We start from the raw sequence: 10906 nt of genomic DNA on the forward strand, positions 1-10906 counted from the left end.
CACAAGCCTCAGAAGAAATTACATTTGTTTGCAAAAACTTGATTTATTTTAGGTCACACGGGTATTTCAATAGAGCCATTGACAATCCCTTTTTTATTTCAGGGTAAACATGACCACCGTCAATATAAATAACAAGTTCAGAAACTAAATATCAGATGTGATTGGATGATGGGTTGCCAATCAGAAGGGTAATAAATCGATGTCATACAAATCTAAACGAGTAGTGTAAAACTTTTCTGAACGTAGCTTTCTGAAGCCCTTTTGGTACTGTAGTGAAAACTCATCTCTTTACAAACAGGCCGGTTATGTCACACCTGTCACTGTGAGGTGATGGAGCCGCTGGTTTCATCAGAAGGACATTACAGATCATCCAGTGCTTCTGTCCGGTCGAGGTAGTCGAGTGAAAAGGTTTTGCGGAGAGCCGCGCGTCTTACATAAATTTCATAGGCACAGCACACATTTCATCCCACACAAAACCTCTTCAAGCATTGAACGAAAAATCCTGATCTGTACCAGAGATGCTAATACCCATGACAAATCCCAAATCAAAGTGACAAAAGAGGATCACAGACATCTGAATAATAAGCAAGAACATTGAGAAGTTAGAGTACCAACATTACACCTTAAGAAGATCTAGATAACTGTGTTATTATGAGATGGGTAATTGTCAAGCCACTTTAACGCAGGACACTTAAAAAAGATGATGTCAATTTAAATATAAGACTTTAAGATACGTCCAATCATAAGATGCAAAGATCCATAAATACTGACGTTAAGTGACTTTGACTATATGACAGTCTGACGCCGGATGAGCTTCTGCAGGCAGTTATGAAAAGTGTTGTCATAATCTAACAGGAGCTCATTTGTTGGGCTGGACATCTGGACAGTGATGAATTACTAACCAACATAAATACTAGATGAAGTCTCACCTGTCACCATCATGGTTCACATGATGCAGTGACGTCACCGAGAGACAAGGCCAGGGGTGCGTTCACACAAAACGTTGCAAAAGTTTTTTAAACGGAAACGGTAGTACGGTTGTGATGATACCCTGTTGTGATGACGCAAGAGTGAAGCTGTGTAGGATATTCTTTGTTTTCTTTTTTAATCATTTTCAAAAACTGATGAAATCGGTATAAATAAGTGTTGAAAGAAAATCTTCAATTGTTGCTTATACTGAGCTGCAGCGGACACATTTAAACGACTTTACTTGGACCCATTGTGTGTGCTGTCTCTTTAAGAACGAGTGGGTTATATGTGTTGCCATGAAGTCAAGTCAGTCGTGCGCCATTCACGCTGAACGCTAATGTTAACAGTCATGGATCATCATAAAATGACAATGTAAGCATAAACGTGTAGATAATGGTAAGGGTCTAATGTGTATCACAGTCACCACCAAGAAACACATACAACCACAAAGCACTTGACAGGCTGAAAAGGTTGAAATATCAACCCTAGTTAAAGTCCAATTGAACTGGAAGTTGCGATAATTTTTACTTCCGTATTTTGACGCATTTGCGAGTGATATGGAATTTCTAATGAGAAAAATTGTGGGTGTGACTTTCGTCTTTCTCTGCGATTTGATTGGATGTATAAATGCATTTTGAAATGGAACTTGCAGCAGACTGACAGATGAAGGGGAGGAGTTAACAGACCCTCCGCCCAAGCAGTCTAACATACGTCATCTAAGATGGACAATCATTACAGGACAGAAGTGTATTTTCAGAAGTTTATGAAGGGACACATTTTTAAAAGAAAAAGACTTTACATTGATAAACTATTTACCATAAACGCTGCATTGTCATTTTTCGTTTCACTGGGACTTTACACCAAGTTTCATTTGTGGTAAAATAAGCACCCTAAAGAGATTTACCTTATATTTCACTTTATTACTGTCTGCAAGTGTAATCAAGTAAAGTGAACTAATAACGTTATGCCTATCCGTTGTTGTATCTCTGGTCGAAGGGAAACGTGACTTGAAAACAACAGAAGGCCTTAAGAACTGCATGTCATTTACAAATTAATGAAAAGTAATAATCTTATTTATCACAAAAAATATGTATATATGTAAAAATATAAAACGTCTATATCACATGACTTAAGCTTCTGCCCTGTGAGTGTTGTGTAGAGAGAGGTGAGCTGCAAGATACGTACGACGTCCTGCCGTCATCGAAACATGTCGAAAAGAAGTCATGACTCAAAAAAACGAGTGAATAAAAACCTTCTTCTGACGGTTCTCTTCAAATCTGAAACTACTGTGTAATTCACACACCCCTTGCAGCCTATCTAACAGAACATCTTCATATAAAAGGTGGGAAATCTGACATGTTTTTCTTTCATATTCAACACAACATGCAAACAAAGGAATGAAGAAACAGTCACTTTTATACGAGGCGGTAAATAAAAATAACATTGACTCAACACACACAGTAATGAGGTCAACAGGAACCAAAGAAAGCCTCATATTGAACAGATCCTGCTCTACCATGAGTCACATCTGAGACAGAGACGAGCACAAGAGGGAAAATCCATTACTTTCATGTGTCGCTTTAATTTCATGGTCTTTTCCAAGTTTGCACAGTTGTCGTCGTCGTGGATTAAACACGTGTTTTATATCACAGCGCCCCCTGCTGGACAAACTCAATTCTGTACTTCCGTTTCAGCTTTTCACTTCTGAAAAACTGATTCTTTTAGCTCAAATATAAGAAACACGAAGAATCGACGAAATGGCATTTTCATTTAAAATGGTCTTGTTTGATGCACATGTGCTCTTTAAAATATATTTGAAATAAATCCATAGCTGGCCACTTGTGTGAAGCAATGCAAGACAACCTCTTATTCACTTGTATTTCATACATAATGTATGCATTTGCATATATTGCGATCGATCTTAAATGTGAGTGTTAAAATGACCTAAGATTCATAACGTGTATTTGTCATATCAGATTTGGTGTTTGAATGAAACGACATAAATAAACCGCATCTGACCTCTAGTGGCAAATCACAGAATTGCTCTCATCTCCACAGCTCAGGTCTAATGTTGAACTATACACTTGTTCTTTATCAGCGTCTTAAAAACTGTAAACCTATATTACACATGTGCAAATAGCTAAAAGCACTGCTGGTTTGGAAAGAATTAGAAGATTTTGATTTGAAATCATTTGAGTGAGTTTTTAGTGGATTGTTCAGCATTGTGTGTGGAAGTTCTCAGTACATAGTTTGGCTTTTCCGTGTGTCTGCTGTTCCACTGGCAGAAGTGATGTGATGGTCGTCGTCTGTCCACAAGCTTTATTCACCAGCGCAACAAACACAAGAAGTGCATACAGAACAGAAGTTTCACAGTGGGGTCACACACACATCGCTCATGCCCCATAATGCCGCTCACTGCATTAAACAAAGATGTCGCATGCCACCCATCCCAGACTGTCCTTTATTTGATGATGCACCAGTGGAGTGCACAGACCTCTGCTAGGCCACGGGCTGAACAACCAAAAAAGGGCATGTCAAAATAAAGTACTATTACTGCAACGTATACATCGACAAATGTATTGTTACAGTGCCGAAATGATTTATTAAATATAAATTCAAACCAAAACAGGGAGATAAAAATACTATTTAATATAAAATTAATATTGTTCACTTCTTTACTGAACAAAACAGTAAGAATCAAGAGGGTTATCTTTTACATTCAGTCATTTAGCAGACACTTTTAGCCAAAGAAACTTACAAAGAATTCAGGGAGCATAAGCGATATGTCATACAAATCGTGGATTTGTGTTCAGTTTTGTAATATTTTATGGCTGTATTATATTGATAGAAGTGCAAACTGTACTCAAATATATGTAATGCTATATATGGTTGAGAATTTACTTTGCTGTTTATCTTAAGATGCATTTTCCCAAAACATGCAACTTAACAGCATTAGAAATTGTCAGAAATTAACCTTAGGTTAAAGAACGATATTTTCACCAAGAATTAATATGGCAAATTGCCACAATTATGACATCACAAAAAAACTATAGAATCCTGCCCAAAACTCAATATGTGCTGATGTAATGTAAACTATACTGGGCTGCGTTCAGATCCGACTAAACGTATTAAACGGAAACGGTTGTGCGGATGTGATGACGCAAGAGTTGAACTATGGCAGCTGAGAAGGACATTCTTCGTGTTCTTTTTAAATCATTTTCGGACCCTGATGAAATCGCTATAAATACGTGTTGAATCGTGCAAAATAAATCTCTTCTAATATCTTCAATTGCTGCGTTTATCGGACACATTTAAACGACTTTACTTGGATCCATTGTGCGAGCTGTCTCTTTAAAAACGAGTTTAAAAACTCAATCATTCAACTGTTGTTACGGTGACGTCGCACCGGAGGCTGATTTAGACGCCTCTGATTGGCTATTACATGACTAATCTCAACAAATCCGTCTGTCATTGGCTGTAATGTTTGCTCGTGCAGCTCTACATGTAATGCTGTTTTTGACGTTTTCATTCATTTTCAATCGCGACAGTAAGCAACAGTCATATATTTCTTTTAGTTGAGCACGGGGCGTTTCTTCCCCGTTTATCACACATTATGTCTCATTTCCTATCCTGCCTGTAACTTATACTTTAAAAGCGCACTGGAACATTTCATTACCTTAAACTGACCATAACATGCTCGCTGCTGTATCCGCGACGACCGTCTGTTACCTGTCCGGCACCTGCTGATGTAACACGGAGCAGTAGCGCGCGCATCCCTGTGAAGAACTTCCGGCTACGGCTCCTCCCCCGGCGCAAATTTGATCAGTACAATTTTGTTGCGATGATAGAAAGCTGTAATAATCAAGCATAATGATCATTTTTATACTGAATGTAATTATTTTTAGTATGACCAGAAGGGCATATTTACATTTTGAGCAAAGGGGCAGGAGCCCCCCCTGTGCACGCCACTGTGACGCAAGATGGTTAGTCGAGAGGTTAGGCTTGTTTGAGATGAGCAAAATCTGCGCAGAACCGATCACCGGTGATCACCGCGAGATGCATGACGGTTAGAAAAGTGTATCGGATTGAGCAGTCGAGCGCAGTTGCTCTGCTCCGACTGCGCTATTTAAAAGCATGATGGGAAACGACTGAGTGACGACACAGCTTCAAGCTCATTGGCTGAGAATGTCAACTGATACATTTTCTTTTCATTCTAAGAATTAGATTACGCATCTATTTATTTATATTTACATGCAAACTAAACAAAAACAAAAAGTGAAGTTAAGAATTAGGACATGCGTTTATTTTATATTTCTCTTCATTAGAATTCTTCCTTGTTGTAATTTTCTCTTTATTCTATTGTATGTTTGTGTGAATAAATCAATCCATTAAAAATATACACGCACACATACATATCTAAATGGACTGTTTAGTCATTATGCCTCATCTTTGTGTGTGTGGCAGGAAGGGCGTTTCTGTGTTTCATCTTCGTAATTGATGGCCATTCTAGCCTATCACCTGCGCGTTTGGATTATTTGAATGGAACCGCATGCCTTTTGGACTTTGCAATGCCCCAAGTACGTTCCAGAGGTTAATGGAGAGACTATTTGGTGATCAGCGGTGTCAGTCCCTGCTCTTATATCTTGACGATGTTGTTGTGTTTTCCTCCTCTGTAGCCCAGCATCTAGAAAGATTAGAGATGGTCTTGAGTCGGTTGGAGAGAGAAGGACTCAAGGCAAAGCTAGAGAAGTGTGTTTTCTTCAGGCCAGAAGTCAAGTACTTGGGCCATGTCATATCCGCGCAAGGGGTGGCAACCGATCCAGGTAAAATCGAGGCTGTTGCAAGGTGGCGTTGCCCTGAGACTGTCTCAGAGTTACGAACCTTCCTTGGCTTTGCAAGCTACTATAGGCGCTTTGTGGAGGGGTTTGCAAAGTTGGCAGCCCCTCTGCATAAGCTAGTTGCTGAAGTGTTGGGAGGTAAATCAGGTAAGCGACGAGGGCAGAGTTTGGGTCCTGTCTGGACCGAGGACTGTCAGACAGCATTTGAGGCACTTAAAATAAGGTTAACATCTGCCCCAGTACTGGCTTACGCAGATTTTTCCAAACCCTTCATCCTAGAAGTAGACGCTAGTCATGGGGGACTGGGGGCAGTTTTGTCCCAAGAATTTGAAGGGAAAACCCAACCCATCGCATATGCCAGTCGTAGCCTAAGGCCCACTGAGCGCAATATGACCAATTACAGCTCGATGAAACTAGAGTTTGTAGCACTCAAGTGGGCCATGGTGGAAAAATTCAGGGAATATCTTCTAGGGCACAAGTGCATAGTGTTCACGGATAATAATCCCTTAAGCCATTTAGCCACAGCGAAGCTTGGAGCCACGGAGCAACGCTGGGCCGCAGAGTTGGCTGCTTTCGACTTTGAGATACGATATAGGTCAGGAAGGAGCAATGGTAACGCAGACGCTCTCTCTCGCCAGAACCCAGTTGTTCGAGGTCAGCTCGAGGGTTTGGCTGCAGGTGTTGTTGTCCCTGAGTTGCTACAGCAGGCCATTGGTATAGGATGTGCTGCACAGGCAGATGTGAGGGTAGTGAGTGCGTTGCCAGGCTATTCTGCCCCCGACCTGCGATCTATGCAGGAGACTGATCCCGTTATCGGACCGGTAATAAAGTTCTGGGAGCAGGGCCAGCGTCCAGGACCTGAGGAGCGGCATCAGTTGACCAAACCATGTCTGACTCTCCTCCAGCAATGGAATCGATTAGAGGCAAGGGAAGGAGTGTTATATCGGAAGATATTTCGTCCTGATGGAGGTGAAGAGTGTTACCAATTAGTGTTGCCTGATGTTTTGAGGGAAGAGGTTCTGATGCAGCTCCACCAACAACATGGCCATCAAGGGGTAGAACGCACCAGTGAGTTGATTCGGCAGCGGTGCTATTGGCCAAATATGTTGACCGATATTACCCTTTGGTGTCAAGAATGTGAACGTTGTCAGCTCGCCAAGGATAGTCGGCCAGTAGCACGGGCTTTTATGGGCCATTTATTAGCTTCAAAGCCTAATGAAGTCCTTGCGATTGACTTTACTGTGCTTGAACCCTCACATTCTGGACAGGAAAACGTATTAGTGATGACTGATGTGTTTAGTAAATTTTCTATGGCGGTGCCTACACGAGACCAAAGAGCTGAGACCGTAGCCCAAGTCTTGGTTGAAGAGTGGTTTTATAAATTTGGTGTTCCTGGCAGAATTCATTCAGACCAGGGCCGGAATTTTGAGTCCTCCCTTATTCGACAGCTTTGCGAGCTATATCAGATTAAGAAATCTCGTACCACTCCATATCACCCTGCCGGTAATGGGCAGTGTGAGCGGTTTAACCGCACCTTGTATAACTTGCTGCGAACATTGCCGGGCCCTAGAAAGAGGGACTGGGTGTCTTGTTTGTCACAAGTTATATTTTGTTATAACACCACCCCCCATCAAGTGACAGGAGAGTCTCCACACTATTTAATGTTCGGTCAAGAACCCCAGTTGCCGGTAGACTTTTTGCTTGGTAGAGTGCCGGAACCGGTTGCCGGAAACGTACACAGCTGGGTCATAGAACATCGTAGGCGGTTACAAGTTGCCTTTGAGGGGGCACGCGAGCGGCTGAAAGCTGCGGCCGACCGTCGTAAGAGGCGGCATGACCAACATGTCCGGGACCTACCCTTTTCAGAGGGTCAGTTAGTCTACTTACGAGATCATACAGTGCGGGGTCGCCACAAGATCCAGGACTTGTGGAGTTCAGTGACTTATAAGGTGATTCGGTCCCCGGAGGAGGGAGGTGCCGTGTATGCTATTGCGCCGGTTGCAGATTTGGGCAAGGTACGACGAGTGCATCGTTCTCTGCTGAAGGCTTGTGTCCGGAGGGACATTACACCTGTCAACCAGCCTACTGGGGTTGTAGAAGCTCAAGATGACCCGCAAGAGTACGAAGGGATAGACGATGACGATTTGATGGTATTGGCACCAGAGATCCCTCAGATTGTTCAGGGTATAGGACCTTGGATTGTGAGGCGCCCAGCGCAGCTTGACGTGCAGGAAGAACTATGGCCGGTAGACCTACGTCCTGGTGGTGCGACTTTGGAGTTGGAGGAACGGGTTGTAGAACCTATGGTGAGCGAAAGTGAGACCGACCCTAGTTCCCATAATGAAAGGGTTGTCTCCCCTCGGCGCTCGAGTCGAGCGGGAGCAGGTCAGCATTCGAATTTGCATCGTCTGCCTCGGGCTGTGGGAGACGTAAGGAATGAGGTGACCGATGATTCTGGGATGGTAGCCAACAGCATTTCAGCTTTGTTTAGGCCTTGGAGTTAATAAAATAGTGGTATCTTTGTAATTGACCTCAGTCCATCGTCGGGGCGCCGATTCAGAATGGTGGGGTAGATGTGGCAGGAAGGGCGTTTCTGTGTTTCATCTTCGTAATTGATGGCCATTCTAGCCTATCACCTGCGCGTTTGGGCTATAAAATAGCAAAGCATTTACCGCTTGTCAGGCGTCACGTTGGAATCGCTGCGTCGTTAACGCGCTTTCGTCACTGCTTCCTGGAAACCGGATGCGAGCACCCGAGCCGGTAAGAAAGCGCTGCTAGTTGTTTTTAGCTCATGTAGTGCACTTTATGTGAAGTGCGTTCTTTTAATATACCTTTTAGAGACACCGCTTTGCTTTGGAGAGCGTGCTTTGGTCTACCGCTGTGCAAGCCCATTACGATCGCTATTGTTTGCATGTACTGGATGTGGATACTGAAGGTAGGGAGAGGTTGCTAATCTCTTGCTAATCGTGCTCCGTTGTATGAAAGGCATGTTTTGAAGTGCCAGTTTGTATTTAAGGTGTCCTAATCCATACCCTTTCTCAATCGTGAGAACCAATCCATACCCTCTCTCAGTTGTGAAAACCTGAGTTCCCCTCCAGAGAAAGTTACGTTCATTTTCCTTGATCGGTATGTATTAGTTTTATATGTAGGTATTCAGTTAAGAAGTTATCTAGTAGAGTAACAATCTCATGTTGTTTATAGGTCCGTAAAGGGCAATAACTGTTTTCAAGTCGGGGTGCTCCGTGTTCATTTACGGCCGCAGTGCTGTCCTGTTTCTGTTCCGGTCCTGTTCCAACGGTTAACTGTCAACTGATTTCTAGCATTTTGTTTCGCTGGACTGCTCTTGGCTACAAGGATTGTTAAAATCAAAACTGAAATCTTTGCTTTCTCCCATTCCAATTTATTTTGAGTTTTCTTTTTCATTTGTATTTAATTTTGTTTCTAAAGTTGAATGATCTCTTCGCTATTTTGTTTTGGAAATCTAATTATCTTTTTTTGAAAAGTTTATTTCTTTAACACTATTTTGTTTCAAAATGCTGGACTGGTTTGTTTGATTAATAATTTTGTCTGAAGTTTGCGTTGTTTCTTTTATTGATTTCTTTATATATTTTGTCGCCATTGACATTTGGGTTTAGTCTCAAACAACGGTCTATTTCAATTTATTAGTTAGAATACTATATTGGCTATTTAGATCTCTTCTTTAAGCCTGAATGATCCTCCCATCTACCAAAAGGTTTTCTGTATTTGATGTATCCCTTTTTGTGTGTTAGCAGGGCCTGAGCACTAGGGGCAGAGGATTCTTATCGGGGTGATGGTATCTTTCTCACCGTGTGTAGTGCTTGGTATTAACACCTGAGTGTTTGATTGTATGCGTGCGTGTGTGTGTGTGCACAGTGACGTGCAGTGGTCCTGCATCTGTGGGTGGTACACCACGACTCTCTGCCTCTGTGCCCTCGTCCCTGCCTGGACCTGGTTCTAACACTAGTAGGGTTCCAAACCTGAGCAAGGTCCCTCATATCCTTCTTATACTGTCATTTTAAATATTGTCAATAAAATATATTTTTGTACGATGACCCATGTCTCTGACACTGAGTGATACGAACCTGTGTGTGCCTTTCGTTGGGGTTTATTCTAAGTCTTTGGGTGAAATTCCCATCGTGGCGTAGTCGGAGTGTGAATGGTACAATCTTATCCATGGTAAAACTTTGAACCCCCTTATTGCCCTCGTGTCACCCGCCACATGTGGTTTCATCTGAGAAGTGTCTGGGTCTTAAAACAAGGGAAGAAATTCTGAAGAATGTTTGCTACAATACAGCTTTGACTTGTATGGTATGGAAAAATACTATGGACGTGAAATGGTGGCAGAAACCTGCTTGTTATTAAATATGATAAACATTTGTTATGACCTCTGTCTCTCAAAAGCAACTTGCTTTTTACTTCATTTACCATTTGTTTATACAATCCTTGAAAATGTCTTACATGTGTAAGCTGTTTATTTGTACATTATTTGACAGTACATTCAGAGATTATTATTGTAACCATCTTCATGTAAAAACAGTGGTATTTCGATTACATCCACTTAATTGTCCGCGATAAAAAACGCGACCGCGATCTCCTCCGTTGTTCACGTTTGCAGGCGACAAAACAGCGAGATTCATGAAGTGTCCGACTTCAAAGGTGTTTTCTGACTCCTCCCCCCATATACTGCAGCCGCCTCCTCTCACCTACATTACAGGCGCATCACAAACAAGCCTATTATTTTGATGAATAAATGTGATGTAGAATGCCTTTGCATCTAAATGAAAGACGGCTCAGAATCAGACATTCATAAATGTCTCTTTAAACACTCGGTTCGACCCAAGAACAAAGAGACAAAAGGAATGGAAAATAAACCTTGTTTTGATGTCTTCATGATCATTATACTGAATATTTTATTATTAGTTACACTACCCTGTTGAAAAAAGCAGCATGGGTAGTTTTTGAAGCATGTTAGCTGGTTTTTGCTGGTTTAAACTGGTCAAGAGCTTAAACCAGATCCCATGCTTCAAAAACTACCTTACCAGGAGATGCATTTTTTTAGTCACTAATAGTCACTATTA

Source organism: Barbatula barbatula (genome assembly GCF_947034865.1).
Source record: "Barbatula barbatula genome assembly, chromosome: 6".
In the NCBI taxonomy this organism is placed as follows: Eukaryota; Metazoa; Chordata; class Actinopteri; order Cypriniformes; family Nemacheilidae; genus Barbatula; species Barbatula barbatula.